This window comes from Lepus europaeus, chromosome 2, assembly GCF_033115175.1.
Source record: "Lepus europaeus isolate LE1 chromosome 2, mLepTim1.pri, whole genome shotgun sequence".
Lineage (NCBI taxonomy): Eukaryota > Metazoa > Chordata > Mammalia > Lagomorpha > Leporidae > Lepus > Lepus europaeus.
In genome coordinates, this window is record NC_084828.1 from 95,012,054 (window position 1) to 95,028,685 (window position 16,632).

At 42.4% G+C, this 16,632-nt stretch overlaps 1 protein-coding gene across 4 annotated transcripts in view; it reads left to right on the forward strand.

Annotated features, from left to right (window-relative positions):
• Positions 1–16,632, forward strand: part of MAP3K13 (mitogen-activated protein kinase kinase kinase 13) — a 202,362-nt gene that overhangs the window by 34,517 nt on the left and 151,213 nt on the right. The window contains exon 1 of one of the 4 annotated variants that reach the window (XM_062210847.1): positions 7,584–7,654. The exons of 2 other annotated variants lie outside the window; for them this stretch is intronic. The gene's annotated coding sequence lies outside the window, so the exon portion shown is untranslated. Of the gene's footprint in view, positions 1–7,583; positions 7,655–16,065; positions 16,085–16,632 lie in introns of those variants that run through there. One more of the 4 variants, XM_062210866.1, reaches the window with a different exon arrangement.

The following is a 16,632-nucleotide window of genomic DNA, read 5'->3' on the forward strand; positions in this document are numbered from 1 at the left end:
ACAAGTAGTCTTAAGGAAGTTCATGCAAAATACATCATGAAAAAACTGCATAGATTTCAAAATCTTTTGCACTAAAATAGCTTATCTTTTAATTCCACTTTCCATGAACTTTTTGAAATACCCTCGTATGTGTATATGTGTGTGTGTATATATATAAATATGTAATACCAGCTAGAACTCAGTACCTATTCATCATTATCAAATAACCTCGGTTAAGCATCTGGACATAGTTGACACTGACTTCCATCTAAGTGTGTATCTGAGCTCTAGCTACAGGCATATAGAATAAATAATAAATGGCTATATAAATAGTACTCAGAAGAAAAATAGTAGTAAATGTGATGAATTCAAGATTTTATTCATTATTTTTCTTTGAGTATGAAATTTTATAACTTGTCATGTGAGGACATAGTTCATAGTTATACTTAAAATTACAGGCAACCTGAGTTTTAATAGCATGCAAACATTTCAACAAAGCTGGTCATTATATAAAGCGCATCTCAGATTTTTACCCAAGTTTGTGGAAGAGGACAGGATATTTGTAGCCCTAGAAATAGAGCGATGACTTCCTATAAAGACATTCTATGCTTGAAATCTCAGGTCTTATCTTAAAAGCTCATGCCAATTGTACATTCTTTGTATTTCAATATATGTTCTCCCAAATAAAGCTGATACAACATGAAGATCTATTTGTGGCTTCAACTACCTTAGTTTGAGAAGCGTGATAATAAATGGAATCCTACTTCCCAAAGACCTTTAAATCAGAAGTATTTTTTGGTAAGAAAATTTTGACTTCTGTGATCTGGGTTCCTTTAGACTTTACTGGAAGTGAAAGTGGTCTCTTAAATGACCTCCTTTTGCCATCCTGATCACTGTCTCTTTTTTAACCAGACGTCTTGTGGTCTTTTGTATATCCTTGTTTCTTGGACAGTGCATTGATTGAACCCTTTGTAGACCTCCCTTTTTGTCTTGGTTCCAGAAAGTTATGCTACCCTGCTTCTTTGCATAAACACTTGACTATTCCTTAGCTATCTTCTTTGCTACATACTTTCTTCCCCTAACTGTGTTTATGGTCCCTGGCTCAGTTTTCGCTTCTCCTTCCTCACTCTGTATAATCCTTCTCTGCTCTCCCAGTTCTGTCCCCTTACCTGAGCTCTCATCCTCTGTATCCAAATGGCTTGTGGATAATTCAGCTATAACGTTTTATGGTCACTTTGTACGTGGCATTTATAAACTCACTCTCATACCCCCAGGGCCTTGCATAGTGTCTGCCATAATAGGTCCCAAAAAATATTTGTCAAATTCATGAATTAAATGAATCTAATTTTCATCTTCTGTCCTTCTGTCACTGGTATCACTGTTTCGATCTCCTCCTGATGTTGCAAATATTCTAATTTTTTTCTTTTGAAATGTATCATACATCTGATTCCTTTCATGACCTTTATCCTAATGTAGGCCCCCATTGCCTCATACCTGGATTGCTCCCACAGTTTCCCATCTGATCTCTTTAGTTCTCATCTCTCTCTGTGTCTCTCCCTCACTATTTGTAATTCTGCCTTTCAAATAAATAAGTAAATCTTAAAAAAAAAAAAGAAAAAGAAAAAGAACATGTCCTATTTGTCAAAATTAAGAAATTAACATTGGGGGCCAGCGTTGTGGCACAGTGGGTTAAAGCCCTAGCTAGCAGTGCCAGCATCCCATATGAGTACTGGTTCAAGTCCCAACTGCTCCTCTTCTTATCCAGCTCCCTGCTAATGCACCTGGAAAAGCAGCAGAAGATGGCGCAAGTCCTTGGACCCCTGCACCCATGTGGGAGACCCAGAAAAACTCTGGCTCCTGCCTTTGGATCAGCTCAGCTCCAGCTGTTGCAGTCATTTAGGGAGTGAACCAGCAGATGAAAGAGCTCTCTTTCTCTGTAACTCTGTCTTTCAAATAAATAAAATAAAATATTTTTTAAAAAAAGAAATTAACATTGATACTTGACTGTTAACTAAAATCCAAGCTATATTTGGTTTTCACAAGTTTTTCCATTACCATACTTTAAAAAATATTTTATTCATTTTATTAGAAAGGCAGACAGACAGAGAGATAGAGACAGCCAGAACTCTTCCATCCACTGGTTCACACCCCAAATGCCAGCAATGGCCAGGGTGAAGTCAAGCCAAAGCAGAAGACTGGAACTCAATCTGGGTCTGCTGTGTGTGGCAGGACCCAAGTATATGAGTCATCATCTGTTGCCTCCCATGGTGTACAATCACAGGAAACTGGATTGGAAGTGGAAGAGCTGGGACTCAAACCAGGCTCTCCAACGTAGGATATGAGCATCCCAAGTAGTGTTTGACCACTGTGCCAAACACCCACCCCTACTGTAGTTTTTCTGTTCCACAGTACCACATTGCATCTAGCACATCTATCTTTAAACAAGTAATACCAGCTTTGGTACAAATTCAAAAAGGACAAAGGATGTATAATCTTCTTTCCATTTCTGGACCCCAGTATCCAGTTCCTCTCCTAGAGGAACCCACTGCCTCTAATTTCCTGGATATCCTTCCAAAGAGATTCTCTGCATGTTCTCTCTCTATCTCTTTCTCTCCTCTCCCCTACCAGCTTACACACAAATAATTGAATTTTAGGTATTCTCTATATTTTGCTTTTGTAACTTAATATTGCTTAGTCAGTCTTTATCTATGACACAAAATTGCCCTAAATTTTTACTCCAGTATCTCATTTAGTATCTGTACTTTAATTTACCAGTTCTCACCTGGTTGACTTTTTTATTTTTATAAGCAATGCTGTCATGCATATCCATGTAAATATATCACTGTGCATGTGGAAGTATTTTTTCAGCTAGAGCTGGGTGAAAGGGCACATGTGTTCATCATTTGATGGCCAATTTGCTCTTTAGAGATGTTCTACCAATTTATCCTCTATTATTTCCCCATTACTTCACCAACATTGTGGCTCATGAAACTTTTTGAACTTTGCCACTAAGTTAAATATAGGTTAAAATGGCATCATCGTACTTTTAATTTCTATTTATCCTCTACTGAGTGAGGTTGAGTGGCTTTTTATGTTTAATAGTCATATTTCCTCTTCTGTGAACTATCCATATACTTTGCCCATTTTTCAGTTATGTTGTTTATTGAAGTACCTTTATTATTTTATTCCTTTGGAATATTTAAATTCTTCCTATTTTCTGACATTTTAAGGTGTAAGTTCTAGTCCCATTTCTAGGCTGTACATCATGTGTTTCAACCCCAGTTTACTTCTACTTTCCCACAACGCCCGCTGCTCTGGCCAGTCGGGTTTCTTCTGTATCCCAGAGCACACTGTGCTCATTCTTTCCACCAAGGCTTCTTTGCAGTGTTTCCCTTCACCTTGTCCTTTCTGAGACAGAGATCAGGGCCACGTCCTATAATTAGGTAAATCTCCTTTTAGTTTCAGGAGACTTCTAGATAGAATAACTGATAGTTTGTAAACTCTTAAAAACAGAAAAGGATAATCACTAAGAATTGACACTAAGTTAACAAAAGCACTCCTCAAACTAACCATCCCCCCCATTTGTTATCCCCATGTGTCAAACTAAACATATGCACACTTCTGGTAGAATTCTAGTAGACTGGTATCCTATAGATATGTCTTTATTTATGAAGGCATTTTATTCTCTTGATTTGCATGATGAGCTAAAAAAATGTAAAGTATGTGAGAATTGGTGATTTTGTAGCTAGCTGAATACATGTATCCAACAGAGTATTTATTCTTTAGTAAAAGATACCAGACTTCTTGAATTTGATGGTTTGGTATTTATTTACTAATAACTTGGATGAAATGATGAGAATTAGGGATTTGCAGAATGCTTCCAATGCAGAGGATAGAAGCATGTGTCAAAATTATTTTAATAGTTTGGAAGGATGGGTTCCAGCCAATAAGGTAAAGTTTACAAGGTTTGATGTAAAACTCTGCATTACATGTCACACATTAACAGCAAAAAGAATGAAGCAGTTCTAGTAAGAGAGCATGACATTGAATTTAGGGTCCACCTGGATAATCCAGGGTGCTTGCCTCTAGAGATCCTAACCAAATCACATCTGCAGAGACTTTTCTTCCCAAATACAATCATAGAGGTGCCAAGGATTAGACATAGATATCTTTGGGAGACCACCATACTATGCATTACAGTAGAACTTGGAGCCTTTGTTGAATAGCTTTGCATCCCTTGCTCTTCTTTCTCTCCAAAGGGATGGCTGCCCTGACCCAGGATCACCTCAGGAGTGCCTGCTTGGTTCTGGTGGGGAGGTAGGTGGGGTTAAATGCTTGGAGGACAAGGAGGACCATGCTATTGTGAAGCGGGTTGTGAAACCAAAAGCCTCTGCTTTGGGGCTGGACCCCTCCCCTGCCACGTTCGTGTGTTCCTTTGTCGAACATATCTGTCTTTTGGCTGCTGGAAAGCCTCCCATGGCATGTCAGTGTCTCAGATCCAGTACTTCCCCTGCCTACCGTTTGGGCCACAAGTTTGATCTTTAGTCTCTGTGCTTCAGCCACACTGGCCTTCTTCCTCCTGATTCTTGAGTGAACCAAACTCATTCTTGCCTCTGAAGCTTTCAGTTGGTTGTTTCTTTGCCAGAAACACTGTTCCTTCCACTTGGTTCTCATTTCCCACTCAGTTCAGATGTTCCCTCTCCTCAGTGAGTCCTGAGTGTTGAGTTTCCCCTGGTTGTCCTCAGCGGTCACAGCACTTGTTACCCCCTGAACTTTGCTGGCTTATTTATTCTCCACGTCCCACAGCTACAACATTGGCCCAGTGGAGGGGAGGAACACAGGTCTGGTCAGGTTGCTTCGTTACTGAAATACCACCTGGCAGGTTCCAGGCATTCATATCCTAACTGCAGAGTATAGTGGAGTTCCCAGACCTGTAAAATCCAGCTGGTATCAGCTGAAGCCCTTTTTCCATGTACTGGAAGGTCTAAGCCCTAACACATACCAGGAATTTTTATTTTTTAACTTGCCAGTTTTATTTATTTGGAGAGAGAGAGAGAGAGAGAGAGAGAGAGAGAGAGAGAGAGAGAGAATGAGATCAGTCTTCCATGTACTGGTTCTTTCCCTTTCCCAAATGTCCACAACAGCAATGACTAGTCCAGGCTGAAGCCTAGAGGTCAGAATTCCATCTAGGTCTCCCACAGGGGTGGCAGGGACCCTTGTACTCGAGCCATCACCTGCTGCTTCCAGAATGTGCATTAGCAGGAAGCTAGATCAGAAGTGGAGCCAGAGCCGGCGCCATGGCTCAACAGGCTAATCCTCTGCCTAGCGGCACCGGCACACCGGGTTCTAATCCCAGTTGAGGCGCTGGATTCTGTCCCGGTTGCCCCTCTTCCAGGCCAGCTCTCTGCTATGGCCCGGGAGTGCAGTGCAGGATGGCCCAAGTGCTTGGGCCCTGCACCCGCATGGGAGACCAGGAGAAGCACCTGGCTCCTGCCATCGGATCAGCGCGGTGCGCCAGTCGCAGCGCAGCGGCCATTGGAGGGTGAACCAACAGTAAAGGAAGACCTTTCTCTCTCTCTCTCTCTCCCTGTCCACTCTGCCTGTCAAAAAAAAAAAAAAAAAAAAAAAAAAAAAAAAAAGAAGTGAAGCCAAGACTCACACCCTGCTATTCCAATATGGGATGTGGACATCCCAAATGCCATCTTAATTGTTGTCCCAAATGCACACCTCCATCTCGGGAATTTTTAGATACTGGAGTGGTTTGTGTTCTCTAGGCCACATCTGCCCTGGAGCAGCTGCTGTCTCTGCATCATTTCTGTCCCACATCAACCCATACATGGATCTCAGTGTCTTCCTCAGCTCCCACCAAACACCCCCCCTCACAGTAACAGCTGACATTCATTGAACACTGGCTACGTTCCAGGTACAGGTCTAAGCACTGGTATGAGCTGTGTCACTTCAAAACCCTAAGAGGGAGGTGAAATGTCTGCTTTACAGATGAGGCAATTGAAGCTCAGACACAAGGCATTCAACTAGTAAGGGACAGAACTAGTTCACATTCAGGAAACTTGTATTTATTTGATCCCAACACAGTAAAGGAAAAAAAGAATGAAGGTAGAGTCAAATGTCTAGTTTGATGTAGATCATGTGACAAGGACTGAGTAGTCTACTAAGAGTATAATGCATTAAAACTCTAAAACAATAAATATATAGCACCCAGACAGTCCCACGGTTACTCTTTTTTTCATCAGATCATATTTGGAGTATTCTATTCAGTCCTGGGTATTGTATTTTAAAAGGGGAATTTTGGAATTAAAGTACCCATATCACTTTTCTATTGCTGCTGTGACAAATCATCACAAACTTTGTGGTTTAAAACAACATAAATGGATTATGCTATAGTCTGTCAGTTCAAAGTCCATGACGGGACTCACCAGGCTGAAACCAAGGTGTTGTCAGGCCTGTGTGCCTTTCCAGAAGCTCCAGAAGAAAATCTGTCCTTGCCTCACCAGCTTCTGGAGACCACTTCCCTTCCTCAGATTGCCATCCCCATCCTCCACCTTCAAAGCCACAAGACTGGCCAGGCCCTCACGTTGCATCCCACTGACTGCAACTACAAAGGTTCACCAAGTTGGAAGGATCGTGATTAGACTGGGCCCATCTGGGTAATCTCTCCATCCCAAGGGTCTTAACCTGAACTGCATCTGCACAGTCCCTTCGGTCATGTAAGGTTCCACACTCACGGACTCTGGGGATTTGCACTTGGACGTCTTTGGGAAGTGGGGAGGGCATTATTCTGTCCAGCATAGTTCTTACTGCAGAGGATCACCAGGGTAGTGAAGCAGTTGAACTGGATCCGTTCAATCAGACTGAGAAGAATTGAAGATGATCCCAAAGTGTATTGAATGAGATAGTGTTCATAAAGTGCTCGGAGCAGGAAATATATAAGAAATAGTCGCTGCTTCAAAGGCTAATGACATAAATTTCAGAAATACAGTAGCTCAGAAGAGATGTGGAGATGTGGAAGGGGATGACGCAGCATAACACTGTCTTGTTAACCACAGAATTTGGGAGCCAGGTTCTCACTTTACGTTAGGTCAGCAGGTCGTTTGGATGTCAGAAAACACTGTTTAGCAGGACTTCTGTGCTGTTTCTCTCACTATAGAGAAAGAGTTGGGGAGAACGAGGATGAGAGGGAACTATAGTAGAGAAGCAACTTTCTGACTTCTTTCTGCCTGGATCGCACGATGTATAGATTCAGGGGAGGAAGGAAAACTTGCAACAGGAAGAATGCAAGATGCAAGGAGCTTACAGAACTCTGCTTCCTCCTGTCCCCCGGGAACATATGGGAATGAAATCCCCTCTAAAACCAAAGCCCAGCCTTCAGAGATTATGTGATTTTTTTCAGCCTTTCCCTATAATCTTCCTTACATTTGTCTCTTTAAACACATTTAAATCGACCTTTGAGAAGTTGCTGATAAGCAGTTATCAAACAGGAGTTAAATTAACAAACCCTCCCACCTTGTTCTGTTGGGTGGCAGCTTCCAAGGCCACTGTAAATGTGTATCAGGGTGAACCTGATCCAGAAACAGCCAGGAAGGGAACAAAGTTTAGTCTGTGAGGAAATAGACGGCTGCTGGTAGTTTCGTGCTCTCTGTCCAGACTTCGGCTTGGTGTAAGTAGTTTCTTTTATAAAACTATTACAATATTTTAATATAAGAAGGATTATAAGACTAATTTCATGTAAGATTGAATCAAGTTCCTGCCTGGCTCAGAATCTTTTGAGCTAGACCTACTTAAAGGTTCAGCATTTCACAAACAAGTTTTATTTGAAAGGAAAGCCAAGAAGTTTTTTTAGCAAGTGTTTTTGCTAAAACCGGTCCTGCTTGAATAAAATGATTTCTAGCGTCTTATGCCACTTATGTGAAGGTGTTTACAATGAGAAAATGAAAGTGAGCAAAGATGTATCTGGTGACCAGAGATTACTTCTCAGTAGTGCTCAGATTTCTCCCCACGTTCTTTCCAGTTGCTCTTCCTTTAGTTTAAATTCATGCTACAAATTCATACCGGCGATTATCGAGTAGTCTCAGGTAATTAAACTGAAGGCTCTGAAGTTCAAAGAAATTAAATGAATGAGAACAAAGTAGAATCTGGGGTGCTGTAGCAAGGTGTCGGCATCCTTAGTTTAAGAGTGGAATGTTTTTACAAAGAGGCAAAGCTTTTTGAAATAGATAAAAGTGGCAAGCAGCCTGAGACATTTCATGCAACTTCTGTGAAATTTGTTTAGGCTTCTTAAACACTTTGACATATGTACTGATTTTCCAAGTGAAATTCTCAGTATAGTGTGTAAAGCGAGTTTCATATGTTTTTCATATATGAAATTAGAGTTGCTGGATTTCAGCTATTCCACCTCTTTCTTGAGATTAGGATTCCAGGAACTACATGTTACCCAAACATACTGAATGCAGCTGTGAGAATGTTAAGGTTGCATTTGGTGTTGGAAAGATTATTTTTTCCTATTTCCCCTTTACTACAATGTATTTTTTTAAAACCTCCTGGCACATGACAATTTTATGACTTTGAATAGAGAAGTAAAATTTAACGTGGTTAGCATATTATGTAAACGTTCTGCAAGCTGGCTGTTGGCCAGGAGCCTTCCAGTCACCAGGGGAAAGCTGGGGAGAGAAGTTGTTTACGTAGAAGTTCACTGGTCTTCCCTTTCCTCTGTCTTCATCTCCGACCTCAACCTCAGGGGTGTCCATTTCTCCAGCCTTCCTATTCCCGCTGTATCCAGCGGCAACCTAGACCATGGTACTGGGCCCCAGGTGATGCTTGGTGGGGTGGAAGCCGGGACCACGCTGTCCTAAGCAGGCTTTAGGACCGTAAGGAGGTAAAAAGGTAAACACCTTTATTCACCCTTACAGTACTGAGTCTCAGGGATCCTGGCCCAGAGCTGATTAACTTCCCCGGTCACTAGCCTCTGCTGGGCCAGGTTACTTACTTAGTTGTTGAGTTCACAGAGCAGCAGGAAGAAGGTGGCATGAGGTGGGGGAGTCTTGGCAAAGAAGCCAGCATGGCAGGTGACAGTGTCACAAAGGAAGCATCTATTTCCTGATAGATTTGAAACACTTCAGTCTTTTGACAACCTGGAAAGCCACACAGGTGTATACTGGCCGAATCTTAACCAACCCTCTTCGGGATTTTTTTTAAAGTCTCCTGTAGCTGCCTGTAACATCCAAACCCTGCCCCTGCCCTACAGAAGCCCACAGTTCTGGTCTCTCAGCATCTGTTGCCTACCATTGTTCTCCTCTCTCAGTTCACTCCAGCTATACAATTATTTTTGTTATTTCTTAATCGCATCACCCTTGCTCCTGCCTTAAGGCCTTAGCTGCCTGGAAAGCTCCTGTCCCACCTTGTTTCTTCCCTCCCTTCCTTCAGGTCCCCACTCTAATGCCTCCTCAGAGAGGCTGGATTGGAAATGGAGATGGGACTCAATCCCAGGCAGTCCCATATGAGATGTGGGTGTCCCAAATGGTGGCTTCACCTGCTGCAACACAAAACTATCTCTTTGTTAAAGTTTTTAAAAATAATTTTTATATTGTGGTTAAAAACATAACAAAAAATTTACCATCTTAACTCTGTTTAAGTTCAGTAGTGTTAAGTGTGTTCACAATGTTATGCAATGATCTCTAGAACTTTTCTGTCTTACAAAACTGAAATAGCAACTCCCCCTCTTCGTCTTCCCCAGCCCCTGAATGCTACCTTTCTACATTCTGTTTCTATGAATTCGACTATGTTAGTGCCTCTGACAAGTGGACTCATTCAGGGTTTGTCTTTTTGTGACTGGCTTGTTTCACTGAGCATTATATCCTTGAGGCTCGCCCCTGGTTCAGCACTGTGACAGGATTCCCTTGCTTTTTAGGTGGCTAATATTCCACTGTATGCATATACCACATTTCATTTATGCATTCATCCATGGATGCATATTTGGGTTGAGTCCATCTCTTGGCCATGGTGAACAATGCTTCTATGAACAGGGTTGTGCAGATAATCTCTTTGAGATCCTGCTTTCAGTTCTTTTGGGTATATACCCAGAAGTCATATTGCTGGATCATTTGGTGATTCTATTTTTAATTTTTTTAGGAACTGTGATACTATTTTCTGTAGTGGCGGTGCTATTTTAGCCTAGTTTTAATTTGTATTTGTCTCATTATGAAAGAAGTTGAGGGTATTCATATTTTTTTTTAAGTTGTCATTTTTTCTGTGAACTGTTTATATTCTTTTCCCTTTATGGAATTTTTTTCTATCACTAACTTGATAATATTTTTTGTTCTTGTCCCTCTGAGTGTTCCGAATTTATGAGCTAGGGGTTATAGTCATAGGTACAGGTCTGGAGTAAGACTGCCTGCATTTGAATTCTCAATTGTTGATTACAGTGCAATCTTTTTTTTTTTTTTTTTTTTTTGACAGGCAGAGTGGATAGTGAGAGAGAGACAGAGAGAAAGGTCTTCCTTTTTGCCGTTGGTTCACCCTCCAATGGCCACTGCGGCCAGCACATCGTGCTGATCCGAAGCCAGGAGCCAGGCGCTTCTCCTGGTCTCCCATGCGGGTGCAGGGCCCAAGTACTTGGGCCATCCTCCACTGCCTTCCCGGGCCATAGCAGAGAGCTGGCCTGGAAGAGGGGCAACCAGGACAGAATCCGGCACCCTAACCGGGACTAGAACCTGGTGTGCCGGCGCCGCAAGGCGGAGGATTAGCCTGTTAAGCTACGGCGCCGGCCTACAGTGCAATCTTGATCAGGCAGTTACAGAGCCTCATTTTCTTATCCATTAAATAGGTATAACATTGAATTATTATCAATATTAAATGAGGTGGAGAGCCAGCATTGTGGTATAGCAGGTAAAGCTGATGCCTGTGATGCCGGCATCCCACATGTATCCCGGCTGGAGTCCTGGCTGCCGTACTTCTGATCCAGCTCCCTGGTAATGGACTGAGGAAGCAGCAGAAAATGGCCAAAGTACTTGGGTCCCTGCCACCCACATGGGAGGCCTGGATTAAGTACCTGGCTCCTGGCTTTGGCCTGATCCAGCCCTGGTCATTGCTATCTTGGAAGTGGACCAGCAGATGGAAGATCTCTCTGTCTCTCTCTGTCTCTCCCACTCTCTCTGTGTAACTCTTTCAAATAAATAAAATATATCTTTTTTAAAAGATTAAAAGAGATGATATACTAAAAATGCATAGTATAAGATCATATGATATAGCAAAAACTATTTTTTAAAGAAATAAAAGGCATGGAATTCAGAAAACAAAACTGTCATTCACACATGGAATTCTTAAGTACATTAAAACCTCTGTAGACTTTATAAAAATACTATTTGAACTAAATAATGACTTTAGGAAGGGGACAAGTTACAGTCAATCTAAAAATCACATTAGAATTGATATGAAGTTAGAAAAATAAGAAAATAAGTTAAAATATCACTTAAGATATCAAATACATAGGAATACATCTTTAAAAAGAACATAAGCCATTGCTTAGAAAAATTAAGATGCCTGAAATGAAAAGTGTAATGGACAGGCTTTTGGCCTTGGAGTTAAGACACCCAAATCCCATATCAGAGTACCTGGGTTCCATACCCCTAGCTTCCTACTAATGCACACCCCAGGAGGTAGTGGTGATGGATCAAGTAATTAGATTCCTTCCACCCACATGAGAGACCCTGATTAAGCTCCCAGCTCCTCAGCCAGGGCCATTGTGGGCATTTGGGTAGTGAACCAGCGAATGGAAGCTCTTTTTTCTCTCTCAGTATCTCTCTCTGACTCTCCCCTACTCCAATAAATAAATACACAAATAAATAATGTTTTTGAAAAAGTTCAGGTGCCGAAGTTGTGGCATAGTGGGTAAGGCTGCCACCTGCGATGCTGGCATCCCATATGGATACTAGTTCTAGTCTGGCTGCTCCACTTCCAATCCAGCTTCCTGTTAATGCGCCTAGGATAGCAGCAAACCATGATCCAAGTGCTTGGACTTCTGCACCCACATGGGAGATCTGGAGGAAGCTCCTGACTCCTGGCTTCAGCCTGGCCATTGCAGCCAGTTGGGTAGTGAACTAGTGGATGGAACATCTCTCTCTCTCTCTCTCTCTCTCTCTCTCTCTCTTTCTCTTTCTTCCTCTCTCTGTGTAGCTCTGACTTTCAAATTAAAAAAAAATAGATCTTTAACAAAAAAGTTCAATATGTACAACATGGTAACATGATCATAGCTTATAAAACTAAAAATTGTAGCAAGCATTTAGCCTACCTATTAAGATGCCTATTTCCCACGTCACAGTAACTAGATGCAATTAATGACTCTAGCTTCCCACCAGTGTACACCCTGGGAAGTGGAGGTGATGGCTCATGTAATTGGTCTCCTGCCACCCAATGTAGGGGACTTGGATTGTGTTCCTGGCTCTCAACTTCACCCTGGCCCAGCCTGGTCATTGCGAGCATTTAGTAAGTGAACCAGTGAATGGGAGCTCTCCGTTGTCTGTCTCTCAGAAAGAAAGGAAAAGAGGGAGGAGGCAAGGGGAAAAGAAGAAGGGACAATGGAATTCAAAGATAAGTATATGGGACAAGCATTTGGTGCAGTGATTAAGACCCTGCTTTGGATGCCGCCTCTCACATTGAATGCCTGAGTGTGAGTCCCAGCTTCACTTTCAGTTCCAGCTTCCTGCTAATGGAAATCCTGGGAGGCAGTGTTGATGGTTCAAGTGTTTGGGTCCCTGCTACCCACATGGGAGACCCAAATTGAGTCTGGGCTCCTGGCTTCAGCCTGGCCCAGCTACTGCTGTTGTAGGCATTTAGGAAGTAAACTGGTAGATGGAAGATCTCTCTATCTGTCCCTCTCTGCCTTTAAAATAAAATGAAAATACGTAATTAAGGTTTTCATTTCAAAACACAATAGTAATTTTACTTTGATAAAAGTATTTTTGAAACCCATATATAATTTTTTTTGTAATAAGTATATTTTCCATGAACTTTTTGAAGCCCTGGGTGCTTGTTCTCTGTCCTGCTCTCTCACTGCCTAATAAAACTCCAGGTTGTTAACCTTTTATCTCTGATTGCTCAACTCCTGTAGTTCTCCTGGTTCCTGATTGCTTGAAAGCATTTGGACTTTATGCATTCTTGGTTTCTGTGGCATTCTTGATCTCTGATTCATAGTTCACTGACTTAATCAGATTCCTCTACCTGTTGTTGCCTGTGAACTGAAGTTTTATGGAGTATGAATTGTCACATAAGAGTAAGAGAGGAACCAGGAGAGAAAGTAGAAGAAAACCAAAGCCAAGCTTCACTTTAACCCAAATTTGGCCCAAGGCTCATCCTGTTCAGGGACAGAGATCTTGGGAAGAATTAAAAATTGGGGGTGTGCCTTTGGCACAGTTGTTAAGACACTGGGATGACCTCATCCAATATGAGAGTGTCTGGGTTTGAGTCCTGACTCCATTTCCATTTCCAACTTCCTGCTAGTGCATACCGTGGGAGACAACAGGTGATGGTTCTAGTACTTGGCTCCCTGCCACCTGTGTGGGAGACCAAGCTGGAGTTCCAGGCTCCTGGCTTCTTTCTAGCTTAGTCCTGGGCTATTGCAGGCATTTATGGAAGATCCCTCTTTCTATCTCTCTGTCTCTCTGCCTTTCAAATAAATTTTTTAAAAATTTAAAATTTTAGGCACAGGCGATGTGGTGTACCAGGTAAAGCTACTGCCTGCAGTGCTGACATCTCATATGGGTACCAGTTCAAATCCTGTCTGCTCTACTTCTGATCCAGCTCTCTGCTATGGCCTGGGAAAGCAGTAGAAGATGGCCCAAGTCCTTGGGCCCCTGCACCCACATAAGAGACCCAGAAGAAGCTCCTGGCTTCTAATTGGCCTATTTCCAGCTGTTGGAACTGAGGAGTGAACCAGCAGACGGAAGACTTTTTCTCTCTCTCTCTCTCTCTCTGTCTCTCCCTATGCCTCTGCCTCTGCCTCTCTGTAGCTCTGCCTTTCAAATAAATAAATAAATCTTTTAAAAAGTTTAAATTTTGAAAAAGAAATCAAAATAGTATATAATACCAGAAGGAATATAAAAAGAAAGGACAGTTTGAGAAAATATCCCTATAATGTCTTTAGGTTGCTTTTTTTTTTTTTTTTAAGATTTATTTATCTATTTGTAAGACAAAGTGAAAGAGAGAAAGAAAGAGAGAGAGAGAGAGAGAGAGAGAGAGAGAGCGCGAGCGCGAGCGGCCGGTGCTGTGGCACAACGAGTTAAAGCCCTGGCCTGAAGTGCCAGCATCCCATATGGGCGCTGGTTCAAGTTCTGGCTGCTCCTCTTCCAATCCAGCTCTCTGCTATGGCCCAATCTTCTGGTAAAGCAGAAGATGGCCCAAGTGCTTGGGCCCCCGCACCCATGTGGAAGACCTGGAAGAAGCTCCTGGCTCCTGGCTTCGGATCGGCGCAGCTCCACCCATTGTGGCCATCTGGGGAGTGAACCAGCAGATGGAAGACCTCTCTCTCTGTCTCTTCCTCTCTCGGTAACTCTGTCTTTCACTTAAATAAAATAAATCTTTTTTAAAAAAGAAGAGAGAGATAGAGAGAGAAATCTGCTATCTACTGTTTCACTCTTCAAATGTCTGCAACAGCTGGAAATGGACCAAGCTGAAACCAGGAGCCTGGAACTGCTACCCAGGTCTTGAGACATCGTCCCAGGTACATTAGCAGGAAGCTCTATGGGCGGTGTGGTAGCCAGGACGCAAAACAGCACTCAGATGTGGAATGCTAGTGTCCTAAGCAGGGCTTAACCACAACACTTACCCTCAGTAGTATTTTTTAAATTGAATTCTAACAAATACTAGTTTCTCCTAAATATGAAAACCAATAATCAAATATGGAAACATCATCTGTGTTATCTGAATAGGTCTTACTAGACAAGTTATACATGACGAAAACACAGGAGCTCTAGATCTGCCACTAATTTTCTTTTTCTTTTTCTTTTTTTTTTTTTTTTTTTCCCATTTCTGGACAACTTGGTGCTTCCTGCTTTTTTTTTTTTTTTTTTGACAGGCAGAGTGGACAGTGAGAGAGAGAGACAGAGAGAAAAGTCTTCCTTTTCCGTTGGTTCACCCCTCAGTGGCCACTGCAGCTGGTGCGCTGCGGCTGGTGGCTGATCCGAAGCCAGGAGCCAGGTGCTTCTCCTGGTCTCCCATGCGGGTGCAGGGCCCAAGCACTTCGGCCATCCTCCACTGCCTTCCCAGGCCACAGCAGAGAGCTGGCCTGGAAGAGGAGCAACCGGGACAGAATCCGGCGCCCCGACCGGGACTAGAACCTGGTGTGCCGGCGCCACAGGCAGAGGATTAGCCTATTGAGCCGCAGCGCTGGCCTAATTTTCTTTTTAAAAATTTGTTTATGGGGCTGGCACTATGGCACAGCGGGGTTAACACCCTGGCCTGAAGCGCCGGCATCCCATATGGGCGCCAGTTCAAGTCCTGGCTGCTCCACTTCCAATCCAGCTCTCTGCTATGGCCTGGGAAAGCAGCGGAAGATGGCCCAAGTCCTTGGGCCCCTGCACCTGCGTAGGAGACTCGGAAGAAGCTCTTGGCTCCTGGCTTCAATCGGCACAGCTCCAGCCGTTGCGGCTGATTGGGGGGGTGGGCCAGCGGATGGAGGATCTCTCTCTCTCTCTCTCTCTTCCTCTCCTCTCTCTGTGTAACTGACTTTCAAATAAGTAAATAAATCTTTACAAAAACTTAATTATTTATTTATTTGGAAGACATAGAGACAGATGGACCAACAGAAAACTTCCATCCATTGGTTCACTCCCCAAATGCTTATAATAGCCAGGTGGAGCCAGGAAACTGAAGCTCAATCTGGGTCTCCTCTGGGGGTGGCAGGGGACCAATTATGTGAACCATAACCATTGCCTCCCAGGAAGCTGGAATTGGAAGTGGAGCTGGGACTCAAACCCAGGCACTTCACTATGGTATGTGGCCATCCCAAGCAGTACACCAACTGTTCTACTAAATGCCCACCCCTTCTTTGCTTTTCTTACAGGAAAAAAAAAAAAATCATGTATGAGTATATACAAGGGTAAGTCAAGAAGTTCCTGGGGAAATGGAATTAAAAGATAAATTTATTTTGGTGCAAGAAATTTTGAAATTCATGCATAGTTTTTTCATAATATGTACTATGTGTGAACTTTTTAAATATTTCTCATGCATGTGTTTGTATATATTTATAGTACACTTACACCAGGCTGTGTCCTAGATACTTTCTCGTGTGCTATCTCATTTAATCATCTGTCCATGTCTCAGCTTTCTCTGTCTGGAAAATGGGGTAATAATCTCACTTTGCCTTCTTCACAAAACAATAAATATGATTATAACCAGGTAATCAAAATATACTACTTTGTGCATTACTGTAACTAAAGAGTAAATTTTGAATGCCACATTTTCTATGTATACCAGTGGTTTTTGTAGCAAAATAATATGATGAATCCAAATAAAATTTATTTCAAAATACATTTGTAGGAGCACTTTTAGCCTACTCATTAAATTGCTCACATCCCATAACAGAGTACCTGGATTTAATTCCTGGCTCCAGCTTCTCCTAATGCAGACCTTGGAAGGCAGTAGTGA